The sequence below is a fragment of the Dipodomys spectabilis genome, unplaced genomic scaffold (genome assembly GCF_019054845.1).
Source record: "Dipodomys spectabilis isolate Male_0828 unplaced genomic scaffold, ASM1905484v1 ptg000009l, whole genome shotgun sequence".
Taxonomy (NCBI): domain Eukaryota; kingdom Metazoa; phylum Chordata; class Mammalia; order Rodentia; family Heteromyidae; genus Dipodomys; species Dipodomys spectabilis.
Window position 1 is genome coordinate 22,151,138 of NW_024870686.1, and position 14,414 is coordinate 22,165,551.

Here is a 14,414-nt window from a genome sequence, read left to right on the forward strand (position 1 = left end):
GATTCTTTCTGATGGAAGCACTGAATTCCGTTGTGTATAAATTCTACAGTTTTTAAATCCATTTATCTATTAGGGATATCTGGATTGGTTCCATAGCTTCGCTATGGTAAATAATGCTGCAGTAATTCAAATGGTCTCTTTTTACCTGGACCAGCCTGGTCTTTCAAACTCCTATTTGTGTTCCCTGTAGGTTTTTGTTGGTTTAGATGGAGTCTTAAGGAACTTTTTGCCCACGCTAACTTTGAATCACAATTCTGATTTCAGCCAACAATATAGTTAGGATTACAGGCATGGCATGACCCACTGTACTCTGCAATTCCCATACATTTTAAAAAGGATTTTCTCTTTAACTTACATCCTTTGTGATGGAAATAATAATGTTCCTCTATGTCTAAAGGAGAAAGACAGAGATGAAATGAAACGAAAGCCAGGTATGTTGGCATATACCTGCAATCTCAGTACTCAGAGGGCAAAGAGGACAAGTTTGAAGCCAGCCTGAGCCACATAATGAAACACACAAAAAAGTTGGGGGGGAGAATGGGAAGAGAGGGAGGAGAAGGAATAAAAAGGGGTGGAGAGAGGAAGGAATGAAGGAAGGAAAGGATTAGCTTTGGAAACATATTTTTAAGTAAGTTTGAATATAATATTTTAAATGTGGTTTAAATGCTGCATGTATTATCATTTCATTTTCAAAAATTACTTTGGTCTTGTTGATGATACATAGAAAGGGGACTGATGTCCCAGATATTTTTTATATCTGTGTTCTTTGCAGTTGTACAGGAGACACAGGGAACTAGTGAAATAAAGCACAGTTAGTAAAGGAATTAAAAACCAATCACAAATAAATTGAACTTTCAAATGGTTTAGTTAGACTTGGAGAAAGCAAGAAAGCAATTTGAGAAGAGAACTGCAGCAAATTTAATCAAGTTCCAGTATTTTGTGGCAGATTGTAACAGGTTTGCTCCACATATATCCTGAGTGTTTTCTAGTTATAAATTGCATTGCTGTTATATAGCGTAGGATGAAGATAAGAGAAAGTTAGGGGCTTAAACCCTTTGCCTTTTTATTCCCTTTGAACCTATAAAAATGTTCTATTATTTTATTTCTCTCCCCTCCCCTTTCTACAATATACTCAGAATAGAAAAGCCTTTCAGCTCATGTTTTCATCTCATATATTACTAGTGCAAGAATTTGATGGACTTAAATTTGAGCAGTATCTTAGACCATATTAATAACCAAATTTTTAAAAAAGGAAATGAATAGGAAAATAGCCAAAGTTAACTAGGTTAGAAAATTGTAGATGACTTTTCTTAATACATCTATGTTTTTAAGATGCATAAATATATACATTCAACATGATTTCAACTGGATACTAAAAACAAAACTATTGAAATGCCAGTTCCATCAGTGGCTTCCAGAGGCTAGTAGGGAAAAAAGGAAAAGTTGAAGCTATTGTCTATGATACTGCAACGCTGGATATATGTTACTATTTCTCAAAATTTTCAGAAGGCACAACACCAAGGGTGAATCCTACTATGAACTGATACGTTGGTGCAGGTGTATTGATTGTAATAAAAGCACCACTCTAGCACATTGATAGTGGAGGAGAATACTAAACTTGGGGGAGGGGTAGAGGGTAGAGAGAAAATCTCTATGCTTTCCTCTGAATTTTTTTGTGAGCCTGAAAGTGCACTACAAAAAAAAAAAGTGTAATTAAGACCATTAAAAAGGGGAAAGGCATCTCCTACATCTTAAAATGGGAGAAAAGAGCTCAAGTATTAAAGATCTTATGCCTGAGTATGTGATGAAGTGTTAAATAGTAGTAGACTCGTTCATTGTGTACTTAGCACTTTTACATGCATTATCTCATTTAGTTCTCCCCCAAACAAATAAGGAACGCAGTATCTTCATTCTAGATATTTAGTAACTACATTTAGTAATTATGTTCACTTCAGGCACACTTGATGCTGACATTTGCTAAGATTATCTTTTTTTTAATGTTTTTATTGTGAAAATACTGTACAGAGGGGTTACAATTACATGAGCAAGGTAATGAGTACATTTCTTATTAAGCATTGTTGCCTCCTCCTTTGTTTCCCCTTCCCAGCCTTTCCCATCCCTGCCCCCGTCCCACCAACATTGTAAAGTTCTTTTTTAGACACGTGTTATACATCTCATTGTTGCAATGAGTCCACCTGTATCCCTATTTAAACAATTTGTTTTTTCCCTTCCCCTCCACAAATTATACCATGGGGGAGGGACATACAAAGCAACAACAACAACAACAAAAAACCTAATAAATATGTTAGAAACAATAGCAAGAAAGAAAAAACCACTGTGTCCTTATCTTGGGGTTCATTTCACCTAACACCATCTTATCTGACCTTTTCTGCTTGTCTCAGCCGTATACTAGTTATTGCAAATAAGGGAAACAATGGGACCTATGTTTCTTTGGTTCTGGCTTACTTCACTTAATGTGATTTTTTTCCAAGTCTTTCCATTTCCTAACAAATGGGGCAATGACATTCTTTCTGATGGAGGCATAGAATTCCACTGTGTATTTTTACCACATTTTCTTGATCCATTCATCTACTGAGGGGCATCTGGGTTGGTTCCATATCTTAGCTATGGTAAATAGTGCTGCAATAAACATAATTGTGCTGGTAGCTTTACTATGATCTTATTTGTGATCTTTTGGGTAAATGCCCAAAAGTGGGATTGCTGGGTCATAGGGGAGCTCTATGTGGAGTCTTGAGGAATCTCCATCTTTTCAAGAATGATACTGTAGCAGAAGCTATAGTGATGTGTCCCTTTGCAGCAAATGTCTGGTTTGTTTGTAGACCCCCCCTGTAAAAGAGCTACCTAAGAGTAATGCAAACTTAATGTGTTCAGTATCCACCTAGTAGAAACCTAGACACGAAGTCCATGTTGCCTGTTGCACCCATAATAAAGTTTTGATTCTGACTCAAAGTATCACATCTTCAGACAGACTCTGTGGTGTGGCAGCCTAATGTGTTCTCCCAGTGGGGTACTTAATTTTGACTCTCATCTTGATTGGATTGAGAAACACTTTGGAGATTAGTAAAACACACCTTTCAGTGTCTCACAGAACATTTTCAGAGAGGTTTAACTAAGGGGAAAAGACCTTTATTGAATGTAGGCAGGACTATCCCACAGCTGGGACCCAGATGAAATTAAAAGGGGAAAAGGATAAAATCTACAAGATAGAAGTACACTGTTTCCTGACTCACATGAGGCGAACACCCTCCTTCCCTACATGCTGCCATGAGACTCTGATTTGATTCACTTCTAAAGAAATAGAGATAGCTGACCACTGACTGAAACCATGAGTCAAATCAGTGACTTCTTTAAGTTCTCTCCAGTATTTCCATCACAGATACAGAAAAGTAACAGCAGGCAACCAAAGTAAAAATCACACACTCTCCATAGTTCTTCATGCTGTGGATATTAGGAAGAGCATGACTTTTTGCTATCTTTGCTTACTCTCTCAAATATATGTGTGATATATAACAGGTGTATATGGTATTTTATATATTTGGTTGTTAATTTGAAATAGAATTTACATATTTGAGGTAAAACAATGCAGACCTGCAACTAAGTCAAAGAAAAAAATGAAAATTATTCTTTTACACGTTAAAAAGCTAAAGAACAGTTTAACCAAGCTCAGGGAGTCTTCTGAGATTTTCTTATAAATGGTTCCAACACAAACTTTTACAATTAGGATAAAATTAGAATCACAATAAAATGTCAACAAATTTTTTTTTATTGTGAAAATACCATACAGAGGGGTTACAATTACATGGGCAAGGTAATGAGTACATTTCTTATCAAGCATTGTTGCCTCCTCCTTTGTTTCCCTTTCCCATCCCTTCCCATCTCCACCCCTTTACCACCCCCCATCCCCTCCACCCCCCTCACCCCCATACCCCCAACCCTCTCCCCCCCCCCCCGCGCCAAAGATGTATAGTTCATTTTCAACATAACATCTTGTATATCTCATTGATGCAATGGGTCCACCTGTATCCCTATTTAAACAATTTGTTTTTTCCCTTCCCCTCCACAAATTATACCAAAAGCAAATACAGTGAAAACAGGGGTTATACCGTGGAGGAGGGACATACAAAGCAACAAAGAAATATCTTATAAATATGTTAGACACAATATCAAGAAAGAAAAAAACATTTGAGTCCTTAACTTGGGGTTCATTCGCTTAACATCAACTTATCTGACTGTTTCTGCTTGTCTCCGACATATACTAGTTATTGCAAATAAGGGAAACCATGAGACCTATGTTTCTTTGGTTCTGGCTTACATCACTATTTAATATAATTTTTTCCAGGTCTTTACATTTCCTAACAAATGGGCAATGTCATTTTTTCTGATGGAGGCGTAGAATTCCATTGTGTATATAGACCACATTTTCTTGATCCATTCATCTACTGAGAGGCATCTGAATTGGTTCCATATCTTAGCTTTGGTAAATAATGCTGCAATAAACTTTAGCTTTAGTATGGTCTTGTTTGTGATCATTCAGGTAAATGCCCAAAAGTGGGATTGTTGGGTCATAGGGGAGCTCTGTATGGAGTCTTTTGAGGAACCTCCATACTGCTTTCCAAAGTGGTTGAACTATTTTTACACTCCCACCAAAAATGCAGTAGGGTTCCCTTCTGTCCACATCCCCTCCAGCATCTGTTGTTATTAGAGTTCTTGATTATAGCCATTCTAACTGGGGTGTGGTGGTATCTCAATGTTGTTTTGATTTGCATTTCTTCTATGGCTAGGGAGGTTGAGTATTTTTGCATGTGTCTATTGGCCATCCTTCTTTCCTCTTTGATAAGGGAGCTAAAAAAATAGAATGGAAGAAAGACAGCGTTTCAGTAAATGGTGCTGGCAAAATTGGTTAATCACTTGTAGAAAACTAAAGCTAGATCCTTATATATCACCCTGCACCAGAATCAACTCCAAATGGATCAAAGACCTCGGAGTCAAAGCAGGCACTCTGAAAACATTACAGGATGGAATAGGAGAAACCCTAGGTCTCCTTGGCACAGGCCAAAATTTTCTTAAAAGAGACTCCGAAACACAACAAACCAAAGAAAGGTTGGACAAATGGGATTGCATGAAATTGCAGAGCTTCTGCATGGCAAAGGACATAGCTAGCAAGATCAATAGAAAGCCCACAGATTGGAAGAAGATCTTCACTAATCATACAATGGACAAGGGTCTCATATCTAAAGTATACCTGGAACTCAAAAACTTAAATCCCCCAACCACAAATCTTCAAAGAACGACTGCCTGATAAATAAGTGGGCTAAAGACTTAAAGAGAAATGTCTCTCAAGATATTTCTTATCTAAGAATATATAGAAAAAGAAAAAAAAAGCTATCAGCGCAACTATGTTTATTGCAGCATTATTCACCACAGCTAAAATATTGAACCAATTCAGATGCTCCTCAGTAGATGAATGGATCAAGAAAATGTGATATATATATTCAAATGTATACATATATATATATATATATATACATACATTCATACAATGGAATTTTATGCTTCCATTCGAAAAAATGACACCACCCCATTTGTTAGGAAATGGAAAGACTTGGAAAAATCATATTAAGTATAGTAAGGCAGACCCAAAGAAATATGGTCCCATGGTTTGCCTTATTTGCAATAATTAGTATAAGTCTAGGATAATTTCATCAGATGAGCAGAAAAGCTCAAAAGCTAGGTACATATGACCATATAAGATGATGCTAAATGAAATTAACCCTGAGTATGGACAGAAGAGGTCTTTATCTCTTTGTTGTTGTTTTTAATGTACTATGTGACTTTTTTTTGTTTCCTTTGTATGTTCTTCCCTCTATGCTATATCCCCTGTTGTCACTGTACTTGATTTTGGTACCCTGCATCTTGTATATACATTTGTCTAAGTTGGGGAAGGGAAGGGGTATAACGAAAGAAGGACACAGGATGACTCATTTCAACAATGATACCCATAAGAGACTATACTAGAAATGAGCTTTACAACTTTGGGGGGAAAGGAGTGAGGGAGGTGGGGGAGGGAAGGGATAGTGGAGAACAAGGGAGGGGGTAACAATGCTGCACAAGAAATGTACTCATTGCCATAGTCATGTAACTGTAACCCCTCCGTACAGCATCTTTACAATAAAATAAAATTTAAAAAAGAATATCTAAAACCCCTAATGTTAACTTCATTTCTTTGAATGATGTATTCAAAGAGTCACTAATGCAACTGAAATTTTAATAGGTAAATATTAACATACTGCATAACAAATAAGAAACATCATATATAAAACATTTTGTCTGCTAGTTTTTTTAAATTAATCTATGTTTTATTGTGATTGTAAAGGTGATGTACCAAGGGGTTACAGTTACGTAAGGCAGGTAATGAGTGCATTTCTTTTTGAGCAGTGATTCCTCTTCCCTTACTGTATCTCAGTTTTTCCTTCCCATCCCCACTCACAAGTTGTATAGTTCATTTTCAACACGGTGTCTAGTGCGTATCACTTCTGCACTTGTTCACCCTTTTTCCCACCATTTCTGTGTTCCCACTTATCCTCCCCAAGACAGATAAACTTACAAACAAGCAAAAGGTACACATAGCTATTGGTCTTTGTGAATGTCTGGAGTTCTGCATAGTTTATCTTGTCCCAGTATATTTCTTGTCTTTTATCATCCAATGTGTTTATTTGTAGATGTATAGGCACATTCTAGTTACCACGAGTGAGGAAAACCACACAGCCTATGTTTCTTTGAGTCTGGCTTACTTTGATTAATATAATTTTTCCAAGTCTTTCTACTTCCTTATGAATGGTACAATATCATTCTTTCTAATGGAGGAGTACATATACTACATTTTTTTATCCATTTGCCCACTAAGATTCCATATCTTAGTTATGGTAAACAATGCTGCTATGAGCATAATTGTGCTGGTGGATTTAGTGTGGCCTAGTTTGTAGTCTATTGGATAAATGTCCAGGAGTGGAATTGCTGGGTCATAGGGGAGCTCTATATTTAGTCTTTTGAGGAACCTCCATAACTGCTTTCCAGAATGATTGAACAAGCTCACATTCCAATCAGCAGTATAATAGAGTTCCCTTTGGGCCACATCCTGACATCTGTTATTGTCAGTGTTTTCGATAATGGCCATTCTAACTGGTGTGAGGTAGAATCTCAGTATGGTTTTAATTTGCGTGTCTTTTATGGCCAGAGATGTTGAACATTTCTTCATGAGTCTATTGCCCATTCTTACTTCTGAGAAGTCTCTCTTCTTTAGGTCATTTATTAATTAGGTTGTTATTTCTTTCAGGGTTTATTTTGGTTTTATTTTATCTCTATATTTTAGATATGAGGACCTTATCCTGGATTATTTTTAATAGAGCTTGATGTTTTCTTATAACATTCTAAAAAGTGGTTAGAAATATTTATATGCTAAATACACAAAGTAAAAATGTCTGTTTCTAATATCAGCACTCAAGTGATTCCTTTTAGTTTCAGAAGGTGAATATAGATATAGTATATGGTTAATTGATAAGTTGTACAGGCAATAATATATCTTCTTCCTTCCTTCGTCTCTTCCTTTGTCTCTTCCTTTCTCTCTCTCTTTCTCTTTCTCTCTCTCTCTCTCTTCCTGTCCCTCCTCTTTCTCTCTTTTCTCTCTCTCTCTCTTTCTTTCTTTTTTTCTTTCTCTTGTTAATTCTTTCTTTTTTTATTTCTTTCCTTTTTTGTTCTGGCCTTGAGGTTTGAACTCATGGCCTGAGCTCTGTTCCTGACCTTTTTTTCTCAAGGCACATGCTCTACCATTTGAGCCAGAGCTCCATTTGTGGCTTTTTCAAGGTAGATAAGACCCTCAGACTTTCCTGTTGTAGCTGGCTTTGAACCATGATCCTTAGATCTCAGCCTTCTGAGTAGCTAGGATTACAGGTGTGAGCCATCTGTCTTTCTATACTTTCAAAACCCATATTTTTTTATTGCTTTACTTCTTTTTAAAGCGTCATCACGTTTGATGTTTAATGATTGAATGTAAAACTAAAGGAAATAATTGAACTCATTTGGAACTTCTAATAGTGTAACTAAGTTTGTTTGAATAAAAACTGCAGGTAACATAAATATATATCCTAACTTAATAATACTTGTGAAGACAACTTAATACCTATGTATATCACCTTAAAAGGATAAGATAACGAAGGATAACTCTATGACAAATGTATGTGCATATATATATGTGTGTATATATATATATATATATATATATATATGTATATATATATATATATATATATATATATACATATATATATACATACACCCAGTGTCAGCCAGGAAAGATGTATCACATTTTAATTATTTGAAATAATACATTCATTTGAAAGATAAAATGTTCATAATGAACATAATGTCAGTTAAAGCTTATATGATCAACTTGTTTATTTCTGAGTTAAAGAGATGGAGGCGTTATTTATAGTTTCAATACATAAAGAGTAAAATAAAGCTTTGGTCAACTGATTTAAACTTGTGACCTTTCTAAGTGTTGCATTAGATGTATTTGCTCATATATTTTCTTAAATTAAAATCTGAGCCCTATAATGTGAATGGTGATATATAATATTTCTAAGAAAATCAGATGGTAGAGTAAATGTACAAAATAAAAGTCCTTTCTAATTGCTAATAATATATCTCTATTTCTTTCTAACTTGTTCAAGATCCTACAGCATCATAAATGTCAAAATACTTCTTTTCATTCCTAAATAAAACCAATATTATTTGACTTCTTATTTTTTGCTTTGTTCATTGTAATTGAAGCTGATTGGTAATACAGCCAAAGAAAAGTTTAGAATTAAAGAAATATCAGGTAAGCCAAGCTCACTCAATAGTTAGAGATAAAAATAATGTTATTTTGGAGCCTAAACCAACAGAGCCAATTAACCTGACTGTTAATACTGCGAAACCATTCCTGGGGAAGTATTTCATGGCACATTGTCAGCAAACATTAGGAATTAGGAATTATTTTTCCTTCAGAGTGACAGTTTTGAAATAATATAAAGTTTTACATACATGCATGCACATGTGCACATGAATACACACACACACACACACACACACACACACACACACATATACTGCCTTAACAAGAACTTTAGAACTTATTTAGTTGATTTCAAATACTAGATATCAGTTATTAGCTATGTGACTTGGAGAATTAGCTTGGTTTCTTTACGCCTCAGTTTGCTACAAAATGAGAATGATATACCTATCGTTGCATTGATGTCATTTCTCACCACTAAATTCACATATAGAATGTAATACCCATTGCTGCATTGATCACCTTAGAAATCACTTTGAGTAGCGATTAAGTTATAGGGCTCTCCCCCCTCAAAAATGGAAAGAGTGCCACTTGAAGGGAGAGTCAAAGGAGCTCCCTTCTCTCTGCTCATTTCTGTCATGGAACACACACACACCCACACACGATAAATCTTATCTTGGACTTTGGACTTCTGAACCTCCATACCTTGAGCAATACATTTTTATTGTATATAATTGTGGAATCTGAAGTATTTTGGTTACAGCAGCCCCAAAAGATTAAGACACCTGTCTTTTACATGACGACATAATTTAGAACAGCATCTGGTACATAGTAGGTGCTAAGGAAATGCTGGCTAATATTTAGACTGACGAAAGAAAATCTTATCTTTGAGCACAATAATGTGGAATATTGTGTGTTTTGATAGCCACCATTTGTATCACATTGAACCTTTCTACTCTCAATTCACCACATCATGCCTAATAGGAAACTTCACACTAACATATATCACTTTTGTGCTAGTTCAACTCTGCCTGTACATTAGTACACACATGTAAACTTTGCTCTCTATCTCATCAGCAAGAAAAGGAACCCAAGCCTCAGTGGTATCAATGCATTTCCTAAATCTACTCTCAGTGGAAATGAAATTGTATCTTAATCCTAACTACTCATTAGGCTGAGATGTCAAAACCTTAGTATGAATGTAACCTGGATGGGAGTAGAACAATTCTCTTTCCTCCACTTAACCAGCAAAAAACTTAAACTGGAGACATACTCAAATGAAAGAATACCCACTGTAAGTAAAATAAAATCCAAGAAAGAATGTAAGGCCCAAGTTCAAGCCCCAGAACTGACACGAACACGTGCACACGCACGCACGCACGCACACACACACACATCTGAAACAAATATAGTACATGGGTTAAACCAGTCACCAAATAGTCAAGTTCATAAAGCCAGAGAACAGATGAGTAGTTAGAGTCTGTGCGGAGGAAGACTCTAGTTGTTAAATAGGTGTAGTATTTCAAAATGGTTAATAGTGGTTAGTAGTTTAATAAACATAAGTGTTCATTTATTGAGTGAATTCTAGATTATATGTATCATACCAGGGAAGGAAGGGAAGGAGGAGAGAAAGAGAAGAATGTAAAAGGAAAAGAAGGGCAAGGAGCAAGACGAGGAGAAAGAGGAAAAGTGGACAAGAAAATAAGAGGTTATTTTCCTATAACCATCTCCAAGTCCTAATCCTTGATTAGGGCCATATCCTTGTTCCTCTCTTCGATCATAGTGACGTTGAGCTGCCTGTATCATTTATTACAATATCTCTAGTTCCTGGCAATCTCTTATAAAGATCCATTCCCATTACATCTTACCACCAAAGTTAGCCACTGAAAGGAAGTATTGGACTAAAACAGTATCCACAGCATCGTCACAATGTTAGCCTTTTCAATGTAGCAAATGCCTGAATATAAACTACTTTACTATTACCATAATCATGGCTGAAAATATTTTGGCAAACGTGTGGATTGCAACAAGTGGGTGCTTATAGCCACTTAATTCATAGTTGCCACAACTGGGAAGCAAAACCAAGATATCTTTCCATAAATGAATGGTTAAATATACCATATACCATTCCAGACAATGAACTATTACTAAGTGCTAAAAAGCAATGAGCTTTCAAGCCATGGTGAGACATAGAAGAATCTTAAGTGCATATTACTAAGTGAAAGAAGCCACTCTAAAAAGGTTACATGCCATATAATTCTGACTCCATGATATTCTGGGAAAACAAAATTGTGGAGACAGTAAAAAGATCAGTGTTTGCCAGGGGTTAATGGTGAGGAGAGATGACTATGCAAAACATTGATGAATTATATGGATGTGAAACAATTTTTATTCTCTGGCATCAGAGAATACATGCCATTCATTACACATTTGCTAAAATTTATTATAATGCATAGCACCAAAGTTAGCCTCCTTGTGAACTATGGACTTCAGGTGCTACTACTAATCATCATTTTAGATTCCTATATCATAGCAAAAGTTCTACTTGCTATGAGATATTGATAGTGGCAAAGACTGGAAAGGAAACATTGAGGCAGTATGGGAACTGTTTGTACCTTCGGTCCCATACTAGCATGAATCAAAAACCATCTCTAAAGCAAAAGTCTTTTGAATAAGAAACAAATAAAAGCACGTTTCCAACTTCTTTGGACACCTGGAAGATCAGTCCATTGACATTAGATTTCACACAGTAGGGGATCATCAGGAATTGTGTGTTGCTTCCTCCTTAGGTTTGTCAGCACTGTGTTATGCCCAATTTACTCCTTCGCATTTCTTGCCAGGCCAGAAGCAATGAAGTTTGAACCCTGGCAGTGGGGAAATGGTAATGGCTTCATCCCTTATGCCTTAGTGTCTCCTACTTTTGATGTGATATTTGACCAAGAGTAGAAAGAGCTGTGCCTGGAAGTCAGAGCCTAGGGATCACAGCGATGGCAATTCCAGCATTTCAGATAAAAGAGGATAACAATTTGATTGCAAAAAAAGATGCCCAGGGAATTCTTGTAACTGAGTTTGCATAGCAAATACATGTATATTTACATTGCTCTGCTTTGGGGGCAATTTCTGGCATTGACCCTACCTCAGACTCAACTCCATCACTAAGTAGTTAGAGGATCTTCCTCTCTTTGTGTCTGTACTGAGGTTTCTACAATTCAGTCCAAAAGGGTCAGCCAGGGTCTTTCTATTCTTCTAAATTCCAAATCATCACACTGAGATCATCTGGGAGCTTATTACAAATGCCTTCCCCAAACCTGGAATCAGAAATCTACATTTTCAGCAAGACACAGTGGCAAGCAGCTGAAATCACAGCACTCAATTCAAGGTCAGTCCGGGTTGCCTAGGTAGAGAGACCCGGCCCAACCCTCCCCCTACTACAAAAAAGTATGAGAAAAAAAATAACCTTTTAAAAAAATAGGATATATATTTTCACAAAATCCCTCAGAAAATTCACATACTCCTGAGAATTTGAGTAGCAGTGTCCCACTGGCTGTCAAGTTGTCTGCCTGATGAGTCAGCCTTGTGAATTTGAGAAAACATAGCATTAGAATATGACAGACTTCACCTGGAATACTTTTTCTGCTACTGAAACTAGAGTTTTGGACACCAGGCCAAACTCCTGGGGCTCTATTTGGCAGGTCAGGCTATTCACCCCAATATACAGGGCACAGGCAGAGGCACAGGAAGAGGCAAAGTAGCATTTCTGCCTAGCCTCAGCAGCCTCAGGGTTCCAGACATGAGCTTCAGTTTTAAATAGACAAAGAATTGGGGACAGAGGAACAGTAATATCCAGAATTATTAAATAGCCCATCTAAGTAGTGCCTAATGTATGGTTTTATAGGGATTCCAGAGAAGTTGTTAGACTGTCCTTGCTGGTCAGAATGAATGAGTCATTATTGCCTGGCAACTAGTCTGGCCTGAGGAGGAATTCTGTTTTCTTCTCTCTGTGGGGACAGATTCCTTCATCCCTTCTTGTAAACATGTTATTTTGACTTCCTGGTCTCCAAGGTGGCTACCAAGTGAATGAATGGCTTAGAGTAAAGACAGATCCAAAATGGCAGCAGGAGCTTTTCTCTGTGTTTAGTTAATCCATGGGCCTAATAAAGAGTCATGATTTTCACAAATACAGTTGAAAAACTTGTTATACTACTAGAGAAATACATGAGTTTTTTTTTTTTCCTTTTTACCAGTTTTCACATCTGTCAAACTGGAGATATTAATAGATGCTTTATAAGGCAGTTATTGTGTGTATAAATAATGAACCCTCACATATATACATATACCATGCAGAAATCGAGTACATTTTAATTTTATTTCCTTGCTCCCTCTCTCTTGTATGACCACTAGGACCAGTAGTCTATAGCTCTATGACTTTCATTTGCTACTACAGACCTCCTTTCCTATTGCAGATGTCTCTAATTTAAGAAGAAAACAAGCATAAAATACAAAACTTTGCAAAAGCAACATTACAATGCTAAGAACGAACAGCATTTTGATAGCAACAGAGGGAATTAATCCAGACTTTGATGTGCAAACCTCTTATAAATAAATAAACTGGCTGCTTCTACTACTGTCAGTTTAGCCAGAGACAATCAAAGAAACATTTTGTTTTTCAGATTATCAAAATGATGCTGTTGCTTGGTGGTAAGATGTGTGCATCCCTGGAGTGTTGTCTCAAAACAGGGCAATCGTCAACCCAATTATGTATTAAGTGCTACTGTGTTTCAAAGTAACCCTAAAGTAATCTGTTTATTCTAAAGAGTTGTTAGGGGAGAGAAACATCTCCCAAGATATCTTTTTCAATGTTACTCCATTGTATTTTGAGGTGATAGGTTTTGTCTTTTACTGAATACGTTATTATACAAAAATGGCTCACATATTTACACTCTTCATTTTGAATTCACTACACTGTGACTTTTCTGTAAATCTTTTATGAACAAGATCCCTGGTGGGTCCTCTTTAATTGGTTAAGGATTATCAGCAGAGAACACTGTCAAAACTCTAGACAGTATTTCTTTTAAAAACTCATGGTTCAAAACTTTTCCAAGGAAAAAGGTGTCTGGATTTATATTAAAAAACAAAAAATAAAAAAGCATGCTCTCGTATCCACAAATATTATTTGAACTTGGCTTGTCAAAAAAAGAGGAGCTTTCAAGTATTCTATTAGTAGTCACATTCTAGAACGGCTTTGTTTTATAAAACTGAATTCTTTTTTTATAAGTTTTTTATTGTGAAAATACTGTACAGAGGGGTTACAATCACATGAGCAAGGTAATGGGTACATTTCTTATTAAGCATTGTTGCCTTCTCCGTTTTTTCCCCCTCCCATCCTTTCCCTCCCATCTAAGACTTGGAAAAAATTATCTTAAGTGAAGTAAGCCAGGCCCAAAGAAACATAGGTCCCATGGTTTCCCTTATTTTCAATAACTAGTATATGTCTGAGTCAAGCACAAAAGATCAGATAAAACTGAATTCTTTTCCTGTAATTCTGACAAAACTGGTAGAAAGAAAG